Here is a 20,702-nt window from a genome sequence, read left to right as displayed (position 1 = left end):
AGGTAGCAGAATGGACATGGCATAGTTGCGCCTTGAAGAAATCAGGTAGCAGAATGGACATGGAATAGTTGCGCCCTGAAAAAATCAGGTAGCAGAATGGACATGGCATAGTTGCGCCCTGAAGAAATCAGGTAGCAGAATGGACATGTCATAGTTGCGCCCTGAAGAAATCAGGTAGCAGAATAGACATGGCATAGTTGCGCCCTGAAGAAATCAGGTAGCAGAATGGATATGGCATAGTTGCGCCCTGAAGAAATCAGGTAGCAGAATGGATATGGCATAGTTGCGCCCTGAAGAAATCAGGTAGCAGAATGGACATGGCATAGTTGCGCCCTGAAGAAATCAGGTAGCAGAATGGACATGGCATAGTTGCGCCCTGAAGAAATCAGGTAGCAGAATGAACATGGCATAGTTGCGCCCCGATGGGCATAGTACACAAAATAAATAAATTACTTAAAATTATTATAATGGTAGCTGCATTGAAATCAGGTAGGCCTAGCATATGATCAATTTTGCTTTTTAAAATAACACTTTTTTATCAATCGCACACAATAAATGAACTGCATTTTTTGATTGTACACCGATATCTTAACTCTACGGTACAGGGTTTCGAAAATTGAAACTTGGAACCATTGCGAATTGCCAATTCTTTACCCTTTTCACTAAACTTAACATTCATTTTAAATTAACCTCACTATACGCCACAGACGGTGTGAAAATCACTAATAAAATGTCAAGACTGCTAAGACCCCATATTCCAACGGCACTCTCATTTGAATATGTCAGTTACTAAGATACTACCAACTTCATGGTGTTCATTTTTACGGTAGGCTATCGATAATTACTGCATGAACAGTAGAAAAACAGTTAATAAAGTACTGCCAACTTCATGGTGTTCATATTAACGGTATCGATAATGAATATTAAATCGCATAAGAAATCAATAAGGTTGGTTGATTACGAGGCTCGAGTTTCCGTAGTGTCTTTTTCTCTAACTATTTCATCGGGGCGCAACTATGCCATGCTCTTTTCTCTACCTGATGGGAACGGGGCGCAACTATGCCCACAAAACAGGGACCCTTTTTTATCTGCTGCATCTTACCTGACCGTGGGGCGCAACTATGCCCTCCCCGTTAATAATGTCAAAAGAAGTGCTTATAAAAATTTTGACCACTCGACCGCAATTACGAGGCCGTCCAGAAAGTGATTTTCCCTGGAGCCGTTTATAGAAAAAAGCACAATTGCATGGAAATATTTATTGAAACAGATACAGCACTTGTTGCGCTATTTGTCAACATATCCTCCACTGGAAATGAGACATTTGTCATACTATGGGATCAGTTTTTGTGTCGTAGAAGTCAGCCGCCTCAGACCATAACCAGCGTTGGACTGCGTCTACACCTCTCTCTGTCGATCCCATGATATAAGAAATGTCTCAATTCCGATGGAAAATATATTGAAAAATAGCTGAACAAATGCTGTGTCCGTTCCAATAAATTTGTCCAATGAAATTTTTTTTTTCTGTTAACGGCCCCTGGCGAATTAATTTTTTTACGGTCCTCGTAATTGCGGTCGAGTGGCCAAAATTTGTATAAGCACTTCTTTTGACATTATTAACATGGTGGAAGAAAACATTTTAACTTTTTTGTCTGCCCCCATCAGAATGTTTGCTTGTTAGTTGGCAGAGCGCTGGTTTACGATCAGTGCTCACCCCGGTTCGAATCATGCTAATGGCAGAATTGAAAAGTGTGATTCCAAATTTTATTCAGTTCATTTGGACATTTTTTGATTTATACATATACAGGATATTAAAAAAAGTATCCAATAGTTGAGGAGGTGCTAGTATGCATCAAAACTAGAAAATAATCTCTAATAAACATGGGTCCTACAACACATACTTTCTGAGATCTGAACACTTATTCATAGGAGGTGCTCAATGTGACGTCTATTCATGGAAATGCATTCCTCTGCCCTTCGGCATAAGAAATCACGCACTCTTTGAAACTGACCTGGTTGTTCTTGTAAGTGCTAACATGATTTGAAGACGCGATCCTGTAGTATCTGCACATTGTTGATTGGAGTGGCGTAGACCAATTTCTTCATGTGTCTCCATAACCAAAACTCTAGGGATATTTAAGTTTGGTAATTTCCTAGAAGACGGGCAAAATCCAACATGGCTGACGAAAACTACCAAAAACGTTCTGCCAACTATGAAGCTCAAATGTCACCAAACATCACACAATCAAAGATGGAAAATCAAATATATATCCATATTTTAGAGATGAACAAAATATATTTCATTTTTCATCTTTGATTTTTTTGGCTTTTGGTGGCATTCGAACTTCATAGTTGACAGTACTTTCTGGCAATTTTCGTCCGCACTTTACTCCCAAAAACCACTTAAACACAAAACATAATAATTTATAATCTTATCAAATAAAATTCAATTCTCATTTATGTCTTCAATGACAACCACTTCACTTCCAATATATGACACAGGCTTTAAGGCAATCTAAACAAACTATGCAGGCAACAAAGCACTAAACCAACACTTTGTCGTACAGTCAACTTCGCATAAATAAACCATGTATTTACACAAAATGAAATTCTCTTCGAACACTCATTACACCTTAACGTATACAGAAAATTCAGTAAATAATTCCTTGGAACCACAGAAACAGTTTTCTCCTCAATATTCAACACAATTCTTATTCACCAGCGAAAGAACTAAACCAAAATCGACACAAAATGTAATACTCTGTTCTAAGTTCACACATCTTTCACAAATATCATAAAAAAACAAACTTTCAATAGCTTTAGCCATCAGACACGACATAACACCACTCACGTCAAACAACAAAAAACAACTGACACCGTCATTATCCATTCAAAATTAATGAAAATTCTAGAACAAGTGACAACTATAACCAATCAAATTAAAAGAAAATCACGGCGACACCTAGTATAAAAAAACCTAGAACTAACATATAAAAGTCACTAAAAGATCACTAACATTTAACTCTGAAATAAAAATGTTGGTAATGCTTACTACATTCAACCAAGTGCCCGTCTTCTATGAAATTACCTTAAGTTTGGGTAACGAGTATGCCAAGGTGTGGGGCTTGCCCGACCAATCCAGCAGTAATCAGAAAGTCCAGATAACGGGCCCCAGTTAATCTCTGTGGTAGCACGTATGGCTCTTAATCTATCATCAAGAACGCCTGCTTATATACGTTGATTGAGAATCGGTGCTGGGGCCTTGTTTCTTCAAATGCATGGGGATTTTCATTAGCCCACACAAGCTGATTACGAAAATTCACAACACCATCTCTGCTGAACCCCGCTCATATTCGCAACCAGACTTTTGTTTTCACTATTCCTTGGGACGTATCATTATTCCATGACAGGGGTGTCAACTACAGTATGATTATCTGGTAGCTTTGTAGTCCTGTTTCCAGTAGTGCTTTAGGAAGACTCTAATCTCAAGCTTCATTACGTCCATTTTACATTCGTTTGTATTAACAATTGGGCCGTTCAGAGCAGAAGTGGTGTAAGTCAAAATTGGGCAATGAGGTTTAAAGTAAACATTCTGTAAAATACAGCGCAAAGCAGCAATTAATATGTCCTTCGTGCTATCCACTGACTACAGATAGTTTAAATAAATTGAATATTAATTTCTACTTTGCGCTATATTTTACAGAATACATACTAGGTTCAAAAAGTTCCCGGAATTTGCTAGCATCATAGAAACAACGTACCTTAAACACTATTCTACAGCATTCCCTTCAAAATAGTTGCCTTCCGCAACAACACACTTTTGCCAACGCGTGTAGAGTTCCTGGAAGCAGGCCTGGAAACCATTTTGTGAAACCCGTCTTAGTGCTCTCGTCGCGTTTGCGATAACCTCTTCAGCATTGAATCTCCGTCCTTTCAGATGACTTTTCAGACGGGGAAACAGAAAGTAATCAGGTGGTGAGAGATCAGGAGAGTATGGTGGGTGATCCAAAGCAGTTATGTTGTGCCTGGCAAGAAAATTCTTTACAATAATTGCGCGATGAGCAGGTGCATTGTCATGCATAAGGAACCAGTTGTTTTCTACCCACTTTTTCTGGACGTTTCCTTCTCACTGCGTCCCAGAGGCGACGGAGGGTTTCTACGTACAATTCTTTCGTTACAGTACGACCTTCTGGAATGAACTCATGGTGCATGAGACCCTGAGAGTCGAAGAAAACTTCCAAAATAACTTTGCTTTAAGTGTGCTTAAATGCGACAGGCTCATGTCAGTAGATTTACTGGCATGTGAAAGAACTCCTGCGGGACAAAATTCCGGCACATCCGGCGATGCTGATATAACCTCTGCAGTTGCGAGCGTCGTTAAATAAAACATAACATTTAAAATAACTTTGCCTTTGGAAGTGTCCCTAGGAAATTTTTGCTTCCGAGGAGATGTTTTCGATTTCCACTCACATGACTGTCGTTTAGGGACTGGGTCGTACAAGTAGCACCAGTTTCATTTTGTTTAAGAAATCACCATCTTCATCAGCCATACTGATCATGTCCCCAGCAAAACACAGAACTTGATGTTTGTACTTTGCTCTGTGGACATAATTACAAAATGCGACGAACAAACAAAACACTATGATAAACAATTGCCTACAACTCAAAACCAATAATTGCCATTATCAACAAACTTTAAGGAAATGACATCATGAATGTTACCAACAAAACAAATGTATAATATCCCTTGTTATATATTAATACGAAAAATGGTAGTAAAATTCCGGGAACTTTTTGAACCTAGTAGTATTTACTTTAACCCTCATTACCCATTTTTGACTTACACCACTTCTGCTCTCAACGGCTCAATTGAAAATTGTATTATCAAACTAAAATAAAATAATTAAAATCTTACAAAATAGCACACTTAAAAATAACATTACTTATGAGACGACCTGATATTTTAATAGATATCTACCGGCACGATATGATGTAGTATTCTGACCGCCATGCAAATGACATCAATCTGAAGAGGTGTAGGTTAATACGTTTTTGGGAGTGAAAGTGCACCCTAGTGGGACTTCATCGATACACGAGCCTACATGGCTGTATCGCCAGGTACTACCATATAGCTAGAGACACAATGTAGTCCACACCTGTGGAGTAACGGTTAGCGCGTCTGGCCGCGAAACCAGGTGGCCCGGGTTCGATTCCTGATTGGGACAAGTTACCTGGTTGAGGTTCTTTCCGGGGTTTTCCCTCAACCCAATGTGAGCAAATGCTGGGTAACTTTCGGTGTTGGACCCCGGACTCATTTCACCGGCATTATCACCTTCATCTCATTCAGACGCTAAATAACCTAAGATGATGATAAAGCGTCGTAAAATAACCTACTGAAATTTTAAAAATGATACAATATATACAAAGCTGGGTTTAAGATAAAAAATAAATAATTGTCGCAAAAATTCACAAATGGAAAATTATATTTGTGCAAATTGTGAAAAGCTTGTGCACTACTATAAATAGTTCTACAGAAAGATAAAATTGAAGACATTATTACAAAACCAATCCTTGTCAAAATTGCTATTTTTCACGAGAACAATAAAAATAAATAGAACAACACATCCTTACAAGTGATGTTTATCCTTGTGGCTATTGCACCTGACATGTGTCATTTTTGGAGTCTATAAATATTTGAAATAGTAGCAAATGTGTCCTTAACTCAATTCCATTAAAAGTGACTAGGACTGTAATAATGTCTTCAATTAATAAGTATGCAGAAACAAAAAGTGATGTAATTTCTTTCTTGGAGTTTTATTACTTTCAATCCTTCTTATTACACTCTAGATATACTTATGTAGGTAGATATGTTTAGAATCAATTACTGCTGAATTTATATCACATTAAAATACTTTATTTTATGGGCACTCTAAACATTGGCAGGATCTGAAAACGATTAAGGTTTGAAGGCTATTTGAGTAACTTCACACTTCTACTTTAAAAGAAGTAGACACAAAGGCCACTCGATTTGAAATTATGTACTGACCAACATCTTCGTACTTATGCAGAGACATCACTTTATTTTTACTTCAATTTTTATTGTACCTGAGTTTTTGAATGTACTTCACTCCCACCCCTTCTACTAATGAAGTTCCAACTTTCCTCCACACAGAACCAAGGCTGCATATAGTAAACAGTACCGAGTTAGTGAGTACAGTACGTTCCAGAAATATGTTCGCGTTTTCCAGTGACGAAAGAGCTTTCAATATTGAATCATATTTTCGCACAGGTACTGTCGTCCGTTTGCCTACGTCGCATCCCGATTTCCCTCATCTGCTTCTACTCACCCCTCTGTAAAGGCTAGTGGCTGGGCTGTCTTAGCTCTTTCTGTTAGGAATTGGACGTCTACGTAATATCATAAAACTGTTTAAAATAACTTACATAAAAGGACCTCGTTAAGTAATTAACTGTCACGTGATTTCCCCCCTTTCTACGATCCTGCGACATAACTGTTTGGACGACAGTAGATAGCAAGTCTGAGTAATTTTATCTGTGCTGCTCGGGCAGAAGTAAAGATTGAACTTACAGTACGTAAGGACTCTTTGATAGAGTAGGTGCAAAATTATTTCAACATGAGTTACTAGTACGAAGGACGAAACTGGCAATTGGAATTAGGTACAATAGTCTATAATGCGATAATATACACAAAAGAACTGAAGCCTGTATCGAAATGAATGGCCACCATTTTCAAAAATGTGTTTAAATATCTATATTATAATTATTTTTCAATTTAAATTCACTCTCTATATTGTACGCTAATGTGCTGTAGACAGTATAATATACACTTCATAACGAATACGTTCGCATGGATAGCTCAGTTCGTGAGTAAAAACACTTATTGTTAATAGTGTACTATATTTTGATTAAACAAAAGCCTAATGAAAATTATCAAACTCAAAATCGTAATAGTTCCCAGTTTACGTAAATGGATGCGCTACTTTTCTTTCCTCCTACATCGAGTAAAGTGATTTGTTTGTATTTTACGCCAGTATCATCAAACTCCAGTCGTGGAAGGGGGTAGCAAACGGTGTTTCCGGTTCTCAACCGTTAATCCAAAGGTATAGGCAGGTTCATATTAAAAATGTTAGTAAAAATAAAATGATGTCCCTGTACGTATTGTGTTACATTCCATTCTGTACTGATGAAGCCCGATAATATACCAATTCTTGGTTGTTATAAGTTCGGGACAGAAAATAATATCAGATGTGCTGTGAACTAGTTTCTGAAACTGATTAAGGCTTCAAGACTTTCTAATTATTATTAATTAATGAGTTAGGCAGTATGGATTCATTAGACTGAATTACCAGGATTTATCGAGCTCGTCTGTGGTTTCTTTCTAAGATGGCTATTAGAGCTCGAATACAATCCTGAGAGGAATAAGGCTGTTTGGTTTCGGCGTAACTTCAGAAAGGTTCTAAGGCTCACCGTATCAGCGAAGTTCTTTTCTACTCGAGCTCTGAATTTTCTGAATGCTGTGATATATTTCTAAGTACATGAGAATGACTGCCGTTTAAAATACGTACAGCTTCTTCACATGTGGAATGTGCTTCCTAGGAATAAAAAGGCCACTGTGTACGTAAGGGCGGGCTTTGACTCCTGTGCAAGCGTCTGGGATCATCCGCACAATCTGTGTAAATATGAGGTGACAGAGAAATAAATCACTCCCAAGATTTACTTTGAACTTTCTTGACCTATTTCACTCCCACTGCGTAAACTGACAGTTTATCACAAAATAAATAATGCACACGTCTTATTCCAGGAAGTGCATTACCAGAAACGATTCTTTATGCAGAATACATGTCTGTCTAATTATTTAAACATATATTCTGTGTTTTATATCACAAATATACGTTTTATTTATCAAACAAATGTGTGACTCAAAATAAATAACTTAATTTTGTTAACTTGTTTATGGTTGCGTAAATGATGTTAAAAACTTATACTTATATACACAGACACTTTACAATAACAATATAGCCTAGTATTGACACGAAAATTCAATTAGGAATCGAAGTATTAACTTACGAGATTACGGGTTGAATTCATAGTAGTCACTTATAAAATGAGTGAACCCTTAAGTAATAAGTGTTTGCTTATAATAAGGGAACCCTTAAGTCAATTCCGAATTCATAGACAACACTTATTTTCACGTAATGAGTGCTCACTTATAGCTGCCGGACATGACGTCATAACAAAAGCTGACTCTCATTGAACTAATCGAAAGCAGCTCTACATGTGGAGTTGCTATAACAACGAGTTATCAATATTATTGTACTGAATAAGTTATATACAGCAATAGCATAATATGTTAAATTCTAGTTGTATGTTAGTTATAGTTATAATCAGATATCCTACTAATTGGAACACATGTTCTGTAATAGTGAATTTCTTAAATAAATTAAGCTATTAGGCCTACTATATAATACTGTATATTGAATTTATTAACATAGTGTTATATTTACTCTATAATTTGCCAATTATAGCTACATTTTACATTTTTGGCTATGATATCTATACTTAACACCTTTTAATTTATTTTTATTCGGTATTTTTCATTTATATCTAGATCTGTGTCTTTTATTTAGGTAGTATCTACTTGTTTTTTTTTTTAATTTTTAATTTGTAATTACACTTGTATCTGCTTTATCCCTTCTTTTCATGTTATATGCAATTCTATGTTTTTTTAACAAATATCTGTACTGTCTATTGTAATTGGGGCTTTGCCCTGTTATAGACATAAATAAATAAATAAATAAATATATATATATAAATACATAAATAAATAAATAAAAAATAAATAAATAAATAAATAACTAAATAAGTAAGTAAGTACCGGTAAGTAACTAAGTAAATAAATAAATAAATAAGTAAATAAGTAAGTAAGTACCGGTAAGTAAATAAATGAATGAATGAATAAATATATCAATAAATAATTAAATCAATAAATAAATCAATAAATATATAAGTAAATAAGTAAGTAAGTACCGGTAAGTAAGTAAGTAAATCAATAAATCAATCAATCAATTAATAAATAAATAAGTACCGGTAAGTAAGTAAATAAATAAGTAAATAAATAAATAACGATCAATTTGGCTAGAGCAACAACTTCGAATTGATCTGAAAACGATATCGCTTCTTAAATTCCAGTTCACTATACATTTCCAGAGGATTCTCCATGTCTCTAATATACCTTTTTGGGACACGTATATTTTCCTCATTTCGTTCAACAAACTCCACAAAATCCTCAAAATCATTCTCAGTATCCATTTTGAAAATGAGTGGTCACTTAAAGGTACAGATCAGCTCACTTAAGTAATCACTCATTATGTGAATGAGGGACAACTATGAATTAGAAAGTTTTCAAAAGAAAATGATCGATATCAGTATCGGTAGGGCAAATGCTTGATACTTTGAATCCTTTCAACAGACTGGAATTTTTAATAGCATTTTAATGTAAAAACGATGCAAGGCTATACAAAATTATAATAAAATTGAATTGCAAGTAGATGGTTCTGACAGACTGGTTTTATCTTCAAAGATGAGGGTGAATTTCTAACCATATAAAAATTACCGTTCCTTTGAAAATCAGCATTTCATAGTGTTTGGATTTGCATCTGTAGAGAGGATAGACGACATTTTTATTAAATAAAATAAAATATGAATGCTTCTTAATTACTCAGCAAGAAATCGCTTAACAATCTTTCCTATCCCTACGATCAGTGTTTGCAGAGCTCTTGTGATCTACCCAAATCCATTGGACTTGCTACGTCTGTCGTCGACAATCTAAACGTGGACACATAACAGTGGCAATGCGACAAGAATGCTGACGGAACAAACTACCTTGTCAACCACCGGTTGTGTAGGCGTTGTGGCACAGCATGTGGTACTAACGTCACTTCTTGCTCTATTTCGTGTCCATTTCATAACAGATTTCTTCGAGATACTTTTGCAAGAATTCACACACACATAATTCGCATTGAAAATTTAGAGCCTTCGCAAAACTACACTGTAATGGTAACTAGGTAACAATAAGTGCACTGTAATGGGTCTATTTCAGTATAGTTTTATATTACGAAGAGTGGTTTCCTTAGCAACAAGTTTCTGTGTGGGAATTCTAACTTTCAAGACCTAACAAAAATAGCTGTAAATACAACAACAAAAAACGATCGTGCAAAATAGTACATTATGCAACGAGCCTATAATAGTGGTAATTAAAACGAGCGCAAGCGAGTTTCATAATTTTCATACGAGCGTCTTAATTACCATTATAGGCAAGTTTCATAAGACTTTTTATGCTCGACCATATTTCTAACTTGAAATTATTCATAAGTATTCATGCTATTCTTATCTGACTGGGGAGCGGAACTGACCTTGTGCAATATCTCGTAAATTGTGAGATGTGCGCAGACGCGAAAGTATTGATTTTTTCCGAGGAACAAATGTCATTGACCTTGATAGAATCTAGAGCGTAAAATGAACATTAATCTTGATATAACCTTGAAATTGATTTAGGCATTGAAAAACGAGATGACAAATTGAATTTATTTGAATATTATTTACAATTAACGCTAATTATTATAGTAACAGAACATAACCTTCTGCGACAGTATTGGATTTCCAGCCTCCGTGACGTTTCGCTTGTTGTCTTTCGATTGCATATCCGAGAATAATCGATACTTGAGCTTTCATATTGCTACAATGGTGTTTTTTGATTGGTGGAACACCTGAACTATAATGAATAGCTGTACTTTAATGAGGTCCATTAAAGGGCTGCTACCAGGTGTATAATTACTACATTTCGGCATGATCGAGCATAAAAGTTTATTATAGCGTACAAGCAGGGGAGGTAAGGCCTGGCCTGTAACCTTATCATATGTTGCGGCTATATCACCAATGGGTATGGAGGGAGAAGATAGGTTTCAGTCTGGGATGAACTTCTGTTTTGGTAGATGCGTATAATATTAACCAATCTGAAAGAAACTATCTGATAGCTCATTCTTTCCCTTCTCGCACAGGTCACATGCCAGGTCTCGCCTCCTCACCTATATAAAATAATAGTTAGAAAAAAAAAACTTGAATGATAGGCAAGCCTAAATACAGATATAAATGCAAGATACAGATATAAATGCAAATGAAAGAAATATGTGTAGTGTAAAACATAATTAACACATAACATTCTTAACAGTTGTAAATTTTTTTGTTCGGAAGTGTTTGATATTTTGTAGTTAATATTGCCGATTTCTTAGGCTTAATGATTGCGTTTGGATACACGTTGAATTATTTCATTACCTATTACACCACAAAGATCATTATGGTAAGCCTGGACGATAGACAACCCCCACAAGCTTGGACCTCCGCGTAACTAGACAGGCGTTTGTAGAGGAACAAATACGAGTCGCTTGGAAGTATTAACTAACCTCAAAATATGGTATTTTTTCATGTCTAAAAAAACTTCGAAGATTGAGAAATTTTTTACTTAACGTGGTTCAATATACTACACCCAATTAACTTTGAACATATTAGCACGTTTACCCCTAATACGCTGTACATTATATAATATCAGGCCGATTCAAAATGGATAGTCAACCTGCGACGAGGTGAATCGGAAAGGTCATTGTCATTGTTATTTATTTGCAGGCGTTTCACAGACACAATAGATCAAACATTTAAGTCACAGTTAAGGTGATTTACATTCTGACTGTCACAACAATGTTAGTGCGTGCCGGTAATAGTCATAATGATTTATCATCAGTGCCTTTCATTTGAGCAAATGCTCAAAATGTTCTTCTCTTCACGCAAGCATGACTGGGCGAGTTCTTTAATTACGATGTGCACGCTATCCAACAGCCAATTTTGTTGTCTGATATTTGCTGCAGCTCCATCAATTCGTTGCAGCAGAATATATCTGTATGTAACCTCTGTAACATACATAATTTTTTTCATACAACCCCGTAAAAAGAAGTCCAGACACCTTAAGTCTGGAGACCATGCCGGCCAAACCATAGACCATTCCCTCCCTATCCATCAACCTGGATAAACTTTATCCACCGACTAACAGGAAGTGTGAGACTAAACGTATATCTATGGAGCATATGCATCCTACCTTCCCTCGTCCCAAGAACTTCAAGACACAGTCATCAACAAAAAGGGCAAGGTCATCAGTGCCTTTCATTGGAGCAAATCCTCAAAATGTTCTTCTCTTCACGCAAGCATGACTGGGCGAGTTCTTTAATTACGATGTGCACGCTATCCAACAGCCAATTTTGTTGTCTGACATTTGCTGCAGCTGCATCAATTCGTTGCAGCAGAACATATCTATATTATGTAACCTCTATAACTTACATCATTTCTTTCATACAGCCCAATAAAAAGAAGTCCAGACGCGTTAAGTCAGGAGACATTACCGGCCAAACCATAGTCCATTCCATCCCTATCCATCAAACTGGATAAACTTTATCCACCGACTAACAGGAAGTGTGAGACTAAACGTATATCTATGGAGTATATGCATCCTACCTTCCCTCGTCCCAAGAACTTCAAAACACAGTCAACAACAAAAAAGTGATCGTCAGCATTTTTTTTGGGATTGTAATGATTTGGTGCTGGTTGAATTTCTGGAATGTGGCGTAACTGCCAACTCAGCGCGCTATGTACAGACGATGAAGAAATTCCGTGCACGTCTGTGTAGAATTCGTCCGTAGAAAAACGCGATCATTCACCATGACAACACAAGTCGGGAGAGAACCGTCTCATTGGAGTAGCTGCAGTTTCAGGATGTTTTGCTTCTCCCATCTTATTACCCGGACCTGGAGCCATGTGACTACTGGCTCTTTCTGAAGTTCAAGGAATACCTGAAGGGCTCACTTTTGGCGATCGACGAAGACGTCACTAATGCAGTGCGTTGTTATATTTATAGTGCCAACACAAGACCTCATTCTTCCCCGACGGCATGCATCAATGGGAGAAGTGCATCAACGCCGGTGTGTACTATATCAAAAAATTATTTTATGCTCGACCATGCCGAAATGTAGTAATTATAACACCTGGTAGCAGTCCTTTAATGGACCTCATTAAAGTACACCTACTCATTAAAGGTCAGGTCTTTCAGCCAATGACGACTCAGGTTACAACTGTTCAGCCAATGACAGGTCAGCTTTCTACCGTTATAAAACCGCAAGTATCGATTATTCTCGGATATGCAATCGAAAGAGAATTAGCGAAAAGTCACGGAGGCTGGAAATCCAATACTGTCGCAGAAGGTTATGTTCTGTTACTATAATAATTAGCGTTAATTGTAAATAATATTCAAATAAATTCAATTTGTCATCTCGTTTTTCAATGTCTAATTTAATTTCAATGTTATCTCTGTAGGTTCTTATGGCCTAGCAAGGTCAATGTGGACGTCTGTTCCTCGGAAAAAATCAATACTTTCGCGTCTGCGCACATCTTGCGCTCGGTTCATAAATATTCATACTCACTTCTTAATTACCTTCATTATAGGCTCGTTGCATAATGTACTATTATACTCATCTGAAAGAGGACATTTTAGAGTTTGTTTTGCTTTCACTTTCATCGATTAATAAACGAGTAACAGCCTAGGAGGCAAAACTTATAGAAAACTTTCGCAGATTCAACAACAAAAAAATGTTACGAGCCAAGTAAGCACACGAGGCAAATCCGAAGGACTGGGGATGCCCTATTTATTGAATTGGAGTTGTTTTCCTGTCTGTCTCTTGTGCTACACTTCCGCCAGTGAGTAAGTGAGCAACCTGTGCCAATAGTCTGTGACGTGTTTTGTTTTTATTGCATCACCTCGTAACCAGGTCTCGACTTGGCTAGTCCTGGCGTCCCGGTATGCTTACTTTGTGTGACACCCAACGCGCCCCACATTGTGTTTTACTACAAGACTAGCCTCTTCCCCGACACAACAGCAGACTCGTTGTCGGAAAGCTATCCACCGTTGACCGAGAAATGGTGTGCCGGTTTGCCGAACACAAAATACACCCAAACGCACAACACACTGCTTCCAACAGCTATGGCATCGCCAAACGGAGCACAAGTAGCACTCGTCGCACTCGGTTCGAATCTTGGAAACCATAGGGTGATTAATATGTTTGTGCGAGATTGTGGTTTCCGCACAAAACCAATCCGCGGAAAGTCTAAAATTCCACATTCAGTATTCCCAACCTAACACACACAACAATTTCCCTCTTCTTACCGCTTAAGTGACATATTGATTTTACTGCTTTAGGCTTTTAACATATTATTTTTAGAGACGTTCAATATAGTAATAATTATAAAATGGAAACTTACCACTGCAATTTCACCTAAATTAATTATTGTTTTTAAATATTTGCAAAAATTAAGTAAACTCTACAACTCCACTAAAGTTACTGCATTCGTGTTGCAAGTAACATTAAGGAAGCCGTGAAAAAATCAACAAGATTCCAGTTTCATCATAGACTGGGGGGGAAAAAGACAGACGTATATCACGGCCTGCTGGAGTATAGTAAACACAGAAAACATTTTAAAGCAACAATGTTGAAGATAGATATTTTTGTTTTGCAAATTTACCGTTATTGAACAGAAACCAAGATGGAGATTTCATTGCAACTAATTAGAAATTCCTCTTTCAGGTGTGTAATAAACGATCTTCGCACAAAATAATGTATGATACACGAGCGGTATGTTTTCTTTGAATTCTCGGAAATTAAAAAAGCTCAACTACGTTTCGCTTTTTCATACTTTTCCTCGAACATGAAAACTTTAACATACCGCTCTTGTAACGCATATTACTATTACAGCACTCAATGTTGTATTCTTCGTATTGTCAATAGCATCTCTTAGGAGAACAGATAGGCCTAATGTTTAATGTAACAAACATGTGTCTTCTTAAGGAGCTTTCGCAAGAGGTAAAAAAAAAAGATATTATTTTCGCAAAGAAAGGGAATACCAATTTTTGTTATGAAGAGGAAGACCACATTCGATATATGGTGTGATCTAGAGTGTTACGGGCGATGAAAAAAAAAATGCGTTATCAACTTGATCATCGTGAATGCAGTGAAATTAAAGATAAGGATAGTATTTTAAATTTTACATATGTGTATATGTAATACGAAGCTTCGTCAAAAATATCTTTGTTCGTTTCTTTCTTTTATATCTAACTTGTCCACACCTGTGGAGTAACGATCAGCGCGTCTGACTGCGAAACCAGGTGGCCCGGGTTCGAATCCCGGTCGGGGCAAGTTACCTGGTTGAGGTTTTCTCCGGGGTTTTCCCTCAACCCAACACGAGCAAATGCTGGGTAACTTTCGGTCCGGGACCCCGAACTCATTTCACCGGCATTATCACCTTCATATCATTCAGACGCTAAATAACCTAGATGTTGATACAGCGTCGTAAAATAACCCAATAAAATAAATAAATATATCTAACTTATTTTTAATTGTAAAAAAAACAGGTCTGGTTTCTTCAACCTTTGTTAAATTATAGCAGTGTGTTATTCCATTTTAACTGTAAAAGTATTTCTTCAACTACTGTTAGTACTAACAGACTGTTAAAACCCATGTTAATTTAACTGCCCAATTCCATGCAGTTAAATCACTTAACTCTCTGTTAGCATAGAAGTATCCAATATGACTGGTGCATTAGATCTCAGTCTAGTATATACAGTCGCGAAGCTCAATACGTAGTAAATATGCAAACATTAGATATTTGCTCACCACTAGGATCTCTAATATCGCCTCATTACAGGCAATGTAAAATAGAACCGTCACAGTCTATTGTTTCTAGCACCCTCAAAACTCAAGCTTCGTGACTGTATATAGTACTCTGTGATTAGATGCTGAACTTATATATCTTGATTATTTAGAAAATTATCCATGAATGCATAAACAGAGCGGATGATTTCTGTGATTTGACAGACCAGAAGTTCATACAAAGCTATAGGCTATTTCCTATTTTTCGGTTTTAACGTAGATCCGTTTGTTTTGTTTGTTTATTCTCAATAGTTGATTTATAGCCTACTGCGAACTTATTTTCAGCAGAGGGCTTTTCTCGAACTAAGAGAAATTAGTCCCACGATTTCTTTTTGTTCTAGTATTTTCCATATCACAACAGCAACACCGAGACTCCGCTCCACACTACTGTGATACAAACAACGGAAACAAGCGAGAATCGCAATTCTCACAGTCCAGAAAACAGAATTGAGCCTGTACTTGGTTACAGGATATGGTTAAACTCTAGAATGTCTGGTCCTAATAGAGAGTTAACGAACAGAATGTTAAAATGTGAAATGTAAAGTCGAAGAAACGCAATATTTTTGTAACAAATATTTATATTTTTAACTTAGAGCTAATTAACGCTATGTTAGGTAGCCTACATTTTAACAAAGGTTGAAGAAAACGGGTCATGATGTATTATATTAGTCCATGGGTTGGCGGACCTTAAAAATGCTTGTGGTACTGGTCAAACTTCAAGGACATCTCATAATGAAAGTTTAGCAGTATACCTATTATACAGGCAAGCTAAGCGATTGCTTGGGAGACTGCGAGAGCAAAGAAACAAGATAAGGCAAGCAGAAAAATGAAAATTTCAGGATTTGAAGCAGAAACTCACAGCTTCTACTATGTGATTCATCCATGGATATTACTTTTGAATCGATATGTGAGTCAAGTAAGGAGCTTTATTTGTGAGAACATACCAACCAAGTTAACAGGGGACGGGCTTCCTTATATTTTCCCAGTCTTTTAGTAAAATCAATAAATTGTTATTTATGTCAGACACTGTGAAAACACTGACTGCATACCATCATTGACACTAGGAAGTTAACACATGAAACAAGTTATTTCAGAAGAACAGTAATCAACATACAAAACAAAAATTAGACATGCTCGACGACATGCTTGAACCCTGACGTTTACGTTAAAATTCTGATGCTCTACCGCGGCGCTAGTCAGGCTTCACCACGATAAAGTTCGTTGCTATGTTATTAAATGTATGTTTAATTCAAATGAAGTTGGCATCATATAAAACAACAACAAATGAACACGAGCGAAGAGAGACTCTAACCCACAACCCTCAGGTTAAAAATTAAAATCTCTTCCACTGAAGAATCTGGGCTTCAGGCGTGTGAAGCCGATTGCTACATATTATTAAGTAGGCTGTGTTATGTTTACCTCAAATGAAATAGGCAAACATAAAACATCAGACACGCCCGAACAGTGACACAAACTAGTGCTGCTCATCGGAGTGACTACTACCGCGAAGGAATCGGGGATTACGAATAAAGCTCTCCACCGGTGATCTCCGGTACTATCGTAGGTGGAACAGGGGACATACGGAGGGATGCGGTGGTTCGGAGCGAAGCGAAGTTGGAGGACGTAGAGCTCAAGGACGACCGGCGCGTACGGACTGAGGGTAGTTGTGAGTGGAATAACATTGCGAATGAAAGACTGAAAGGCAGAAGAATTTCAGCAAAAAAGGACCCTCTAAGATTGATCCAGCACATTGTTACGAGATGAAACTCCAAACTTCAGTGATGAGCCGCTTACTTGAAATGAAATATGAGTTGGTGATTGTGTTGCCAGAAAAGCCAAACGCTCCTAGGACGCTAACAGGTCCGTATTTGGAAATCTCTATGGCGTGAACCAGGTTAGATAGATTCTCTGAGTAGGTCTAAATTTTAAAATGTAGGTATGTAAGTGTTTAGGCTAACATTAAGAGCCGCGGTTGTGGTACTCGTACTTGCTGTCAAAAATAAATTATTACCATTCAGATACCCATTGACGGTTAATTAGTGATATCATCGTTTTCGTAGTTTTAAAATTACGCAAAACATGTGCTACGATTTTTTAAACTGCTTTAGTGCTATTGTTCTAAAGGTCCACAGTCTAGGAAAAAAGTCTTGAATTTTCTATAAAACGTAACTTTCGAGGCAATAAAAATCATACATAACTTATATGGAATATTTAAAAGGCAACTTGAGTTATTAGATTAAAATATTGAGTCTCATTCTGAAACTAAAGCAACGTGTGGTAATAATATAATTACAATTATCCTTAAGTTGATATCCGCTTATATGTTTTATTACAGAGGAAGAGTGACGCGTTTTAGAAGAGACAGTTCAAATACTGACACCCTTTAACACAATTATCACAATCCTGTCTGGTGAAGAATCTTAATAAATTATTTTGGACAGTAAACTTTAACCCATTGATACCACACGTTTCTTTTGTTCCATTCTGAAACTCCCTTAATATATTTTATGTTAAACTAAACCGATTAGAATAATAATTGACAAAAACTGTTTGTGAATAAACGAATGTTTTCAGGAAAATTATAAATGTTTACATTAGCTACTGAAAAGCTATACTTCTACGTTAGTTTTCAGTTAATTTTAATGTTATTCATTTGATCAATGACATAAAACTAATACGCCTTTCCACAAATACTATGAATTTCAAAACTAGAAAAAAATCTGTCAGCTAACATAGTACTTCAAGCAAAACAAGAAAAAAAGAAGAGCCGAAGAAAGAGAGAGAGAGAGAGAGAGGGGGGGGGGAAGTAAATAAAAAATAGAAAATAAACAACAAAAAATTACACACTTATTTTAAAAGATACGCGGACGTCAGCTGACTCCAACCACTAATTGATCCGATTAAAGGAATGCTCAGCGGAAAATGTACGTCTGCGCCACAGCACATATACAACCTGCGCTGCATCAATCGGAGGTAACCGGAGGTCTCTGATTGAAAGCGCACAAACAACCACTCCGGAGAAAAACCTAATCATAAGCAGCACTAACGCAAACCGTGAACTCTTAAGATATCAAGCTCGATACTCTTTTCTATTCAGGCTCTAGCTTTGTAAAGCTGATTGCCATATGTTAATAACTATATGCTTAACTGAAAATACGCTGTAAACATGGACCTAGGTAAAAGAACAATGAAGCACTCCCAGACAATGTATCGAAACCTGGACCCTTAGTTAATAGCCTAATGCCCTACCACTGATTGACCCGGGCTCGACATTTATAAGCCCGACTCCTATGTTATTAAGATACAAAAATAATTTGGCGAAATATAAAACAACGCTCAGAAGCGCCCGGACAGGGTTTCGAACCCTGGACCCTTAGGTTAAAAAGCCTAATGCTCTATCACTGAGCTATCCGGACTACATTTTCAGGTATTTGATTGCCATGTTATTAAGGTACATGCTTTGGTGAAATGAGGGTGGCGAAATATAAAATAATGTTTAAAAACGTCCGGACAGAGTATCGACCCCTGGACCCTTAGATATAAAGCATTATGCTCTATCACTGAGCTATTCGGGGTACAGTTCCAGATATTCGATTGCCATGTTATTAAGGTACACGCTTTTGTGAAATGAAGGTGGCGAAATATAAAATTGTGTTCAGAAACGCCCGGACAGGGTATCGAACCCTGGACCCTTAGGTTAAAAGCCTAATGTTCTTCCACTGAGTTACCCGGGCTAAATTTTCAGGCGTCCGATTGCCATGCTATTAAGGTACATGCTTTTGTGAAATGAAGGTGGAAGAATATAAAATTATGTTCAGAAACGCCCGGACAGGGTATCGAACCCTGGACCCTTAGGTTAAAATCCTAATGCTCTACCACTGAGCTATCCGGGCTACATTTTCAGGCGTTCGATTGCCATGCTATTAAGGTACATGCTTTTGTGAAATGAAGGTGGCGAAATATAAAATTATGTTTAGAAACGCCCGGACAGGGTATCGAACCCTGGACCCTTAGGTTAAAAGCCTAATGCTCTACCACTGAGCTATCCGGGCTACATTTTCAGGCGTTCGATTGCCATGCTATTAAGGTACATGCTTTTGTGAAATGAAGGTGGCGAAATATAAAATTGTATTCAGAAACGCCCGGACAGGGTATCGAACCCTGGACCCTTAGGTTAAAAGCCTAATGTTCTTCCACTGAGTTACCCGGGCTAAATTTTCAGGCGTCCGATTGCCATGCTATTCAGGTACATGCTTTTGTGAAATGAAGGTGGAGGAATATAAAATTATGTTCAGAAACGCCCGGACAGGGTATCGAACCCTGGACCCTTAGGTTAAAAGCCTAATGCTCTACCACTGAGCTATCCGGGCTACATTTTCAGGCGTTCGATTGCCATGCTATTAAGGTACATGCTTTTGTGAAATGAAGGTGGCGAAATATAAAATTATGTTTAGAAACGCCCGGACAGGGTATCGAACCCTGGACCCTTAGGTTAAAAGCCTAATGCTCTACCACTGAGCTATCCGGGCTACATTTTCAGGCGTTCGATTGCCATGCTATTAAGGTACATTCTTTTGTGAAATGAAGACGGCGAAATACAAAACTGTGTTCAATAACGCCCGGACAGGGTATCGAACCCTGGACCCTTAGGTTAAAAGCCTAATGCTCTACCACTGAGCTATCCGGGCTACATTTTTTAGTGTCCGATTGCTATGTTAATAAGGTACATGCTTATGTGAAATGATGGTGGCGAAATATAAAATAATATTTAGAAACCCCCGGACAGGGTATCGAACCTTGGACACAAATTATGGACGTTTTAAAATTCATGTGTCCCCCTAAGACCGTTTCTTATGAAAACAATGACACGCAGTGCATGACAGACTG

General features: G+C 37.3%; 7 non-coding genes across 7 annotated transcripts; all 7 read right to left on the bottom strand.

Moving 5' to 3' along the window:
- Positions 1-19,477: 19,477 nt before the first annotated feature.
- Positions 19,478-19,549, bottom strand: TRNAK-UUU (transfer RNA lysine (anticodon UUU)). Its single transcript has one exon. It is a non-coding gene; the product is annotated as a tRNA-Lys (tRNA).
- An 87-nt stretch (positions 19,550-19,636) lies between these two features.
- On the bottom strand, positions 19,637-19,708 carry TRNAK-UUU (transfer RNA lysine (anticodon UUU)). The gene has a single exon. It is a non-coding gene; the product is annotated as a tRNA-Lys (tRNA).
- An 87-nt stretch (positions 19,709-19,795) lies between these two features.
- TRNAK-UUU (transfer RNA lysine (anticodon UUU)) lies at positions 19,796-19,867 on the bottom strand. The gene has a single exon. It is a non-coding gene; the product is annotated as a tRNA-Lys (tRNA).
- Positions 19,868-19,954: 87 nt separating this feature from the next.
- On the bottom strand, positions 19,955-20,026 carry TRNAK-UUU (transfer RNA lysine (anticodon UUU)). Its single transcript has one exon. It is a non-coding gene; the product is annotated as a tRNA-Lys (tRNA).
- Positions 20,027-20,113: 87 nt separating this feature from the next.
- TRNAK-UUU (transfer RNA lysine (anticodon UUU)) lies at positions 20,114-20,185 on the bottom strand. Its single transcript has one exon. It is a non-coding gene; the product is annotated as a tRNA-Lys (tRNA).
- Positions 20,186-20,272: 87 nt separating this feature from the next.
- Positions 20,273-20,344, bottom strand: TRNAK-UUU (transfer RNA lysine (anticodon UUU)). Its single transcript has one exon. It is a non-coding gene; the product is annotated as a tRNA-Lys (tRNA).
- An 87-nt stretch (positions 20,345-20,431) lies between these two features.
- On the bottom strand, positions 20,432-20,503 carry TRNAK-UUU (transfer RNA lysine (anticodon UUU)). The gene has a single exon. It is a non-coding gene; the product is annotated as a tRNA-Lys (tRNA).
- Positions 20,504-20,702: the final 199 nt, after the last annotated feature.

Source organism: Periplaneta americana, chromosome 14 (assembly GCF_040183065.1).
Source record: "Periplaneta americana isolate PAMFEO1 chromosome 14, P.americana_PAMFEO1_priV1, whole genome shotgun sequence".
In the NCBI taxonomy this organism is placed as follows: Eukaryota; Metazoa; Arthropoda; class Insecta; order Blattodea; family Blattidae; genus Periplaneta; species Periplaneta americana.
Note: the sequence above shows the minus strand (reverse complement) of the source record. Positions and strands in the feature narration are given on the sequence as shown.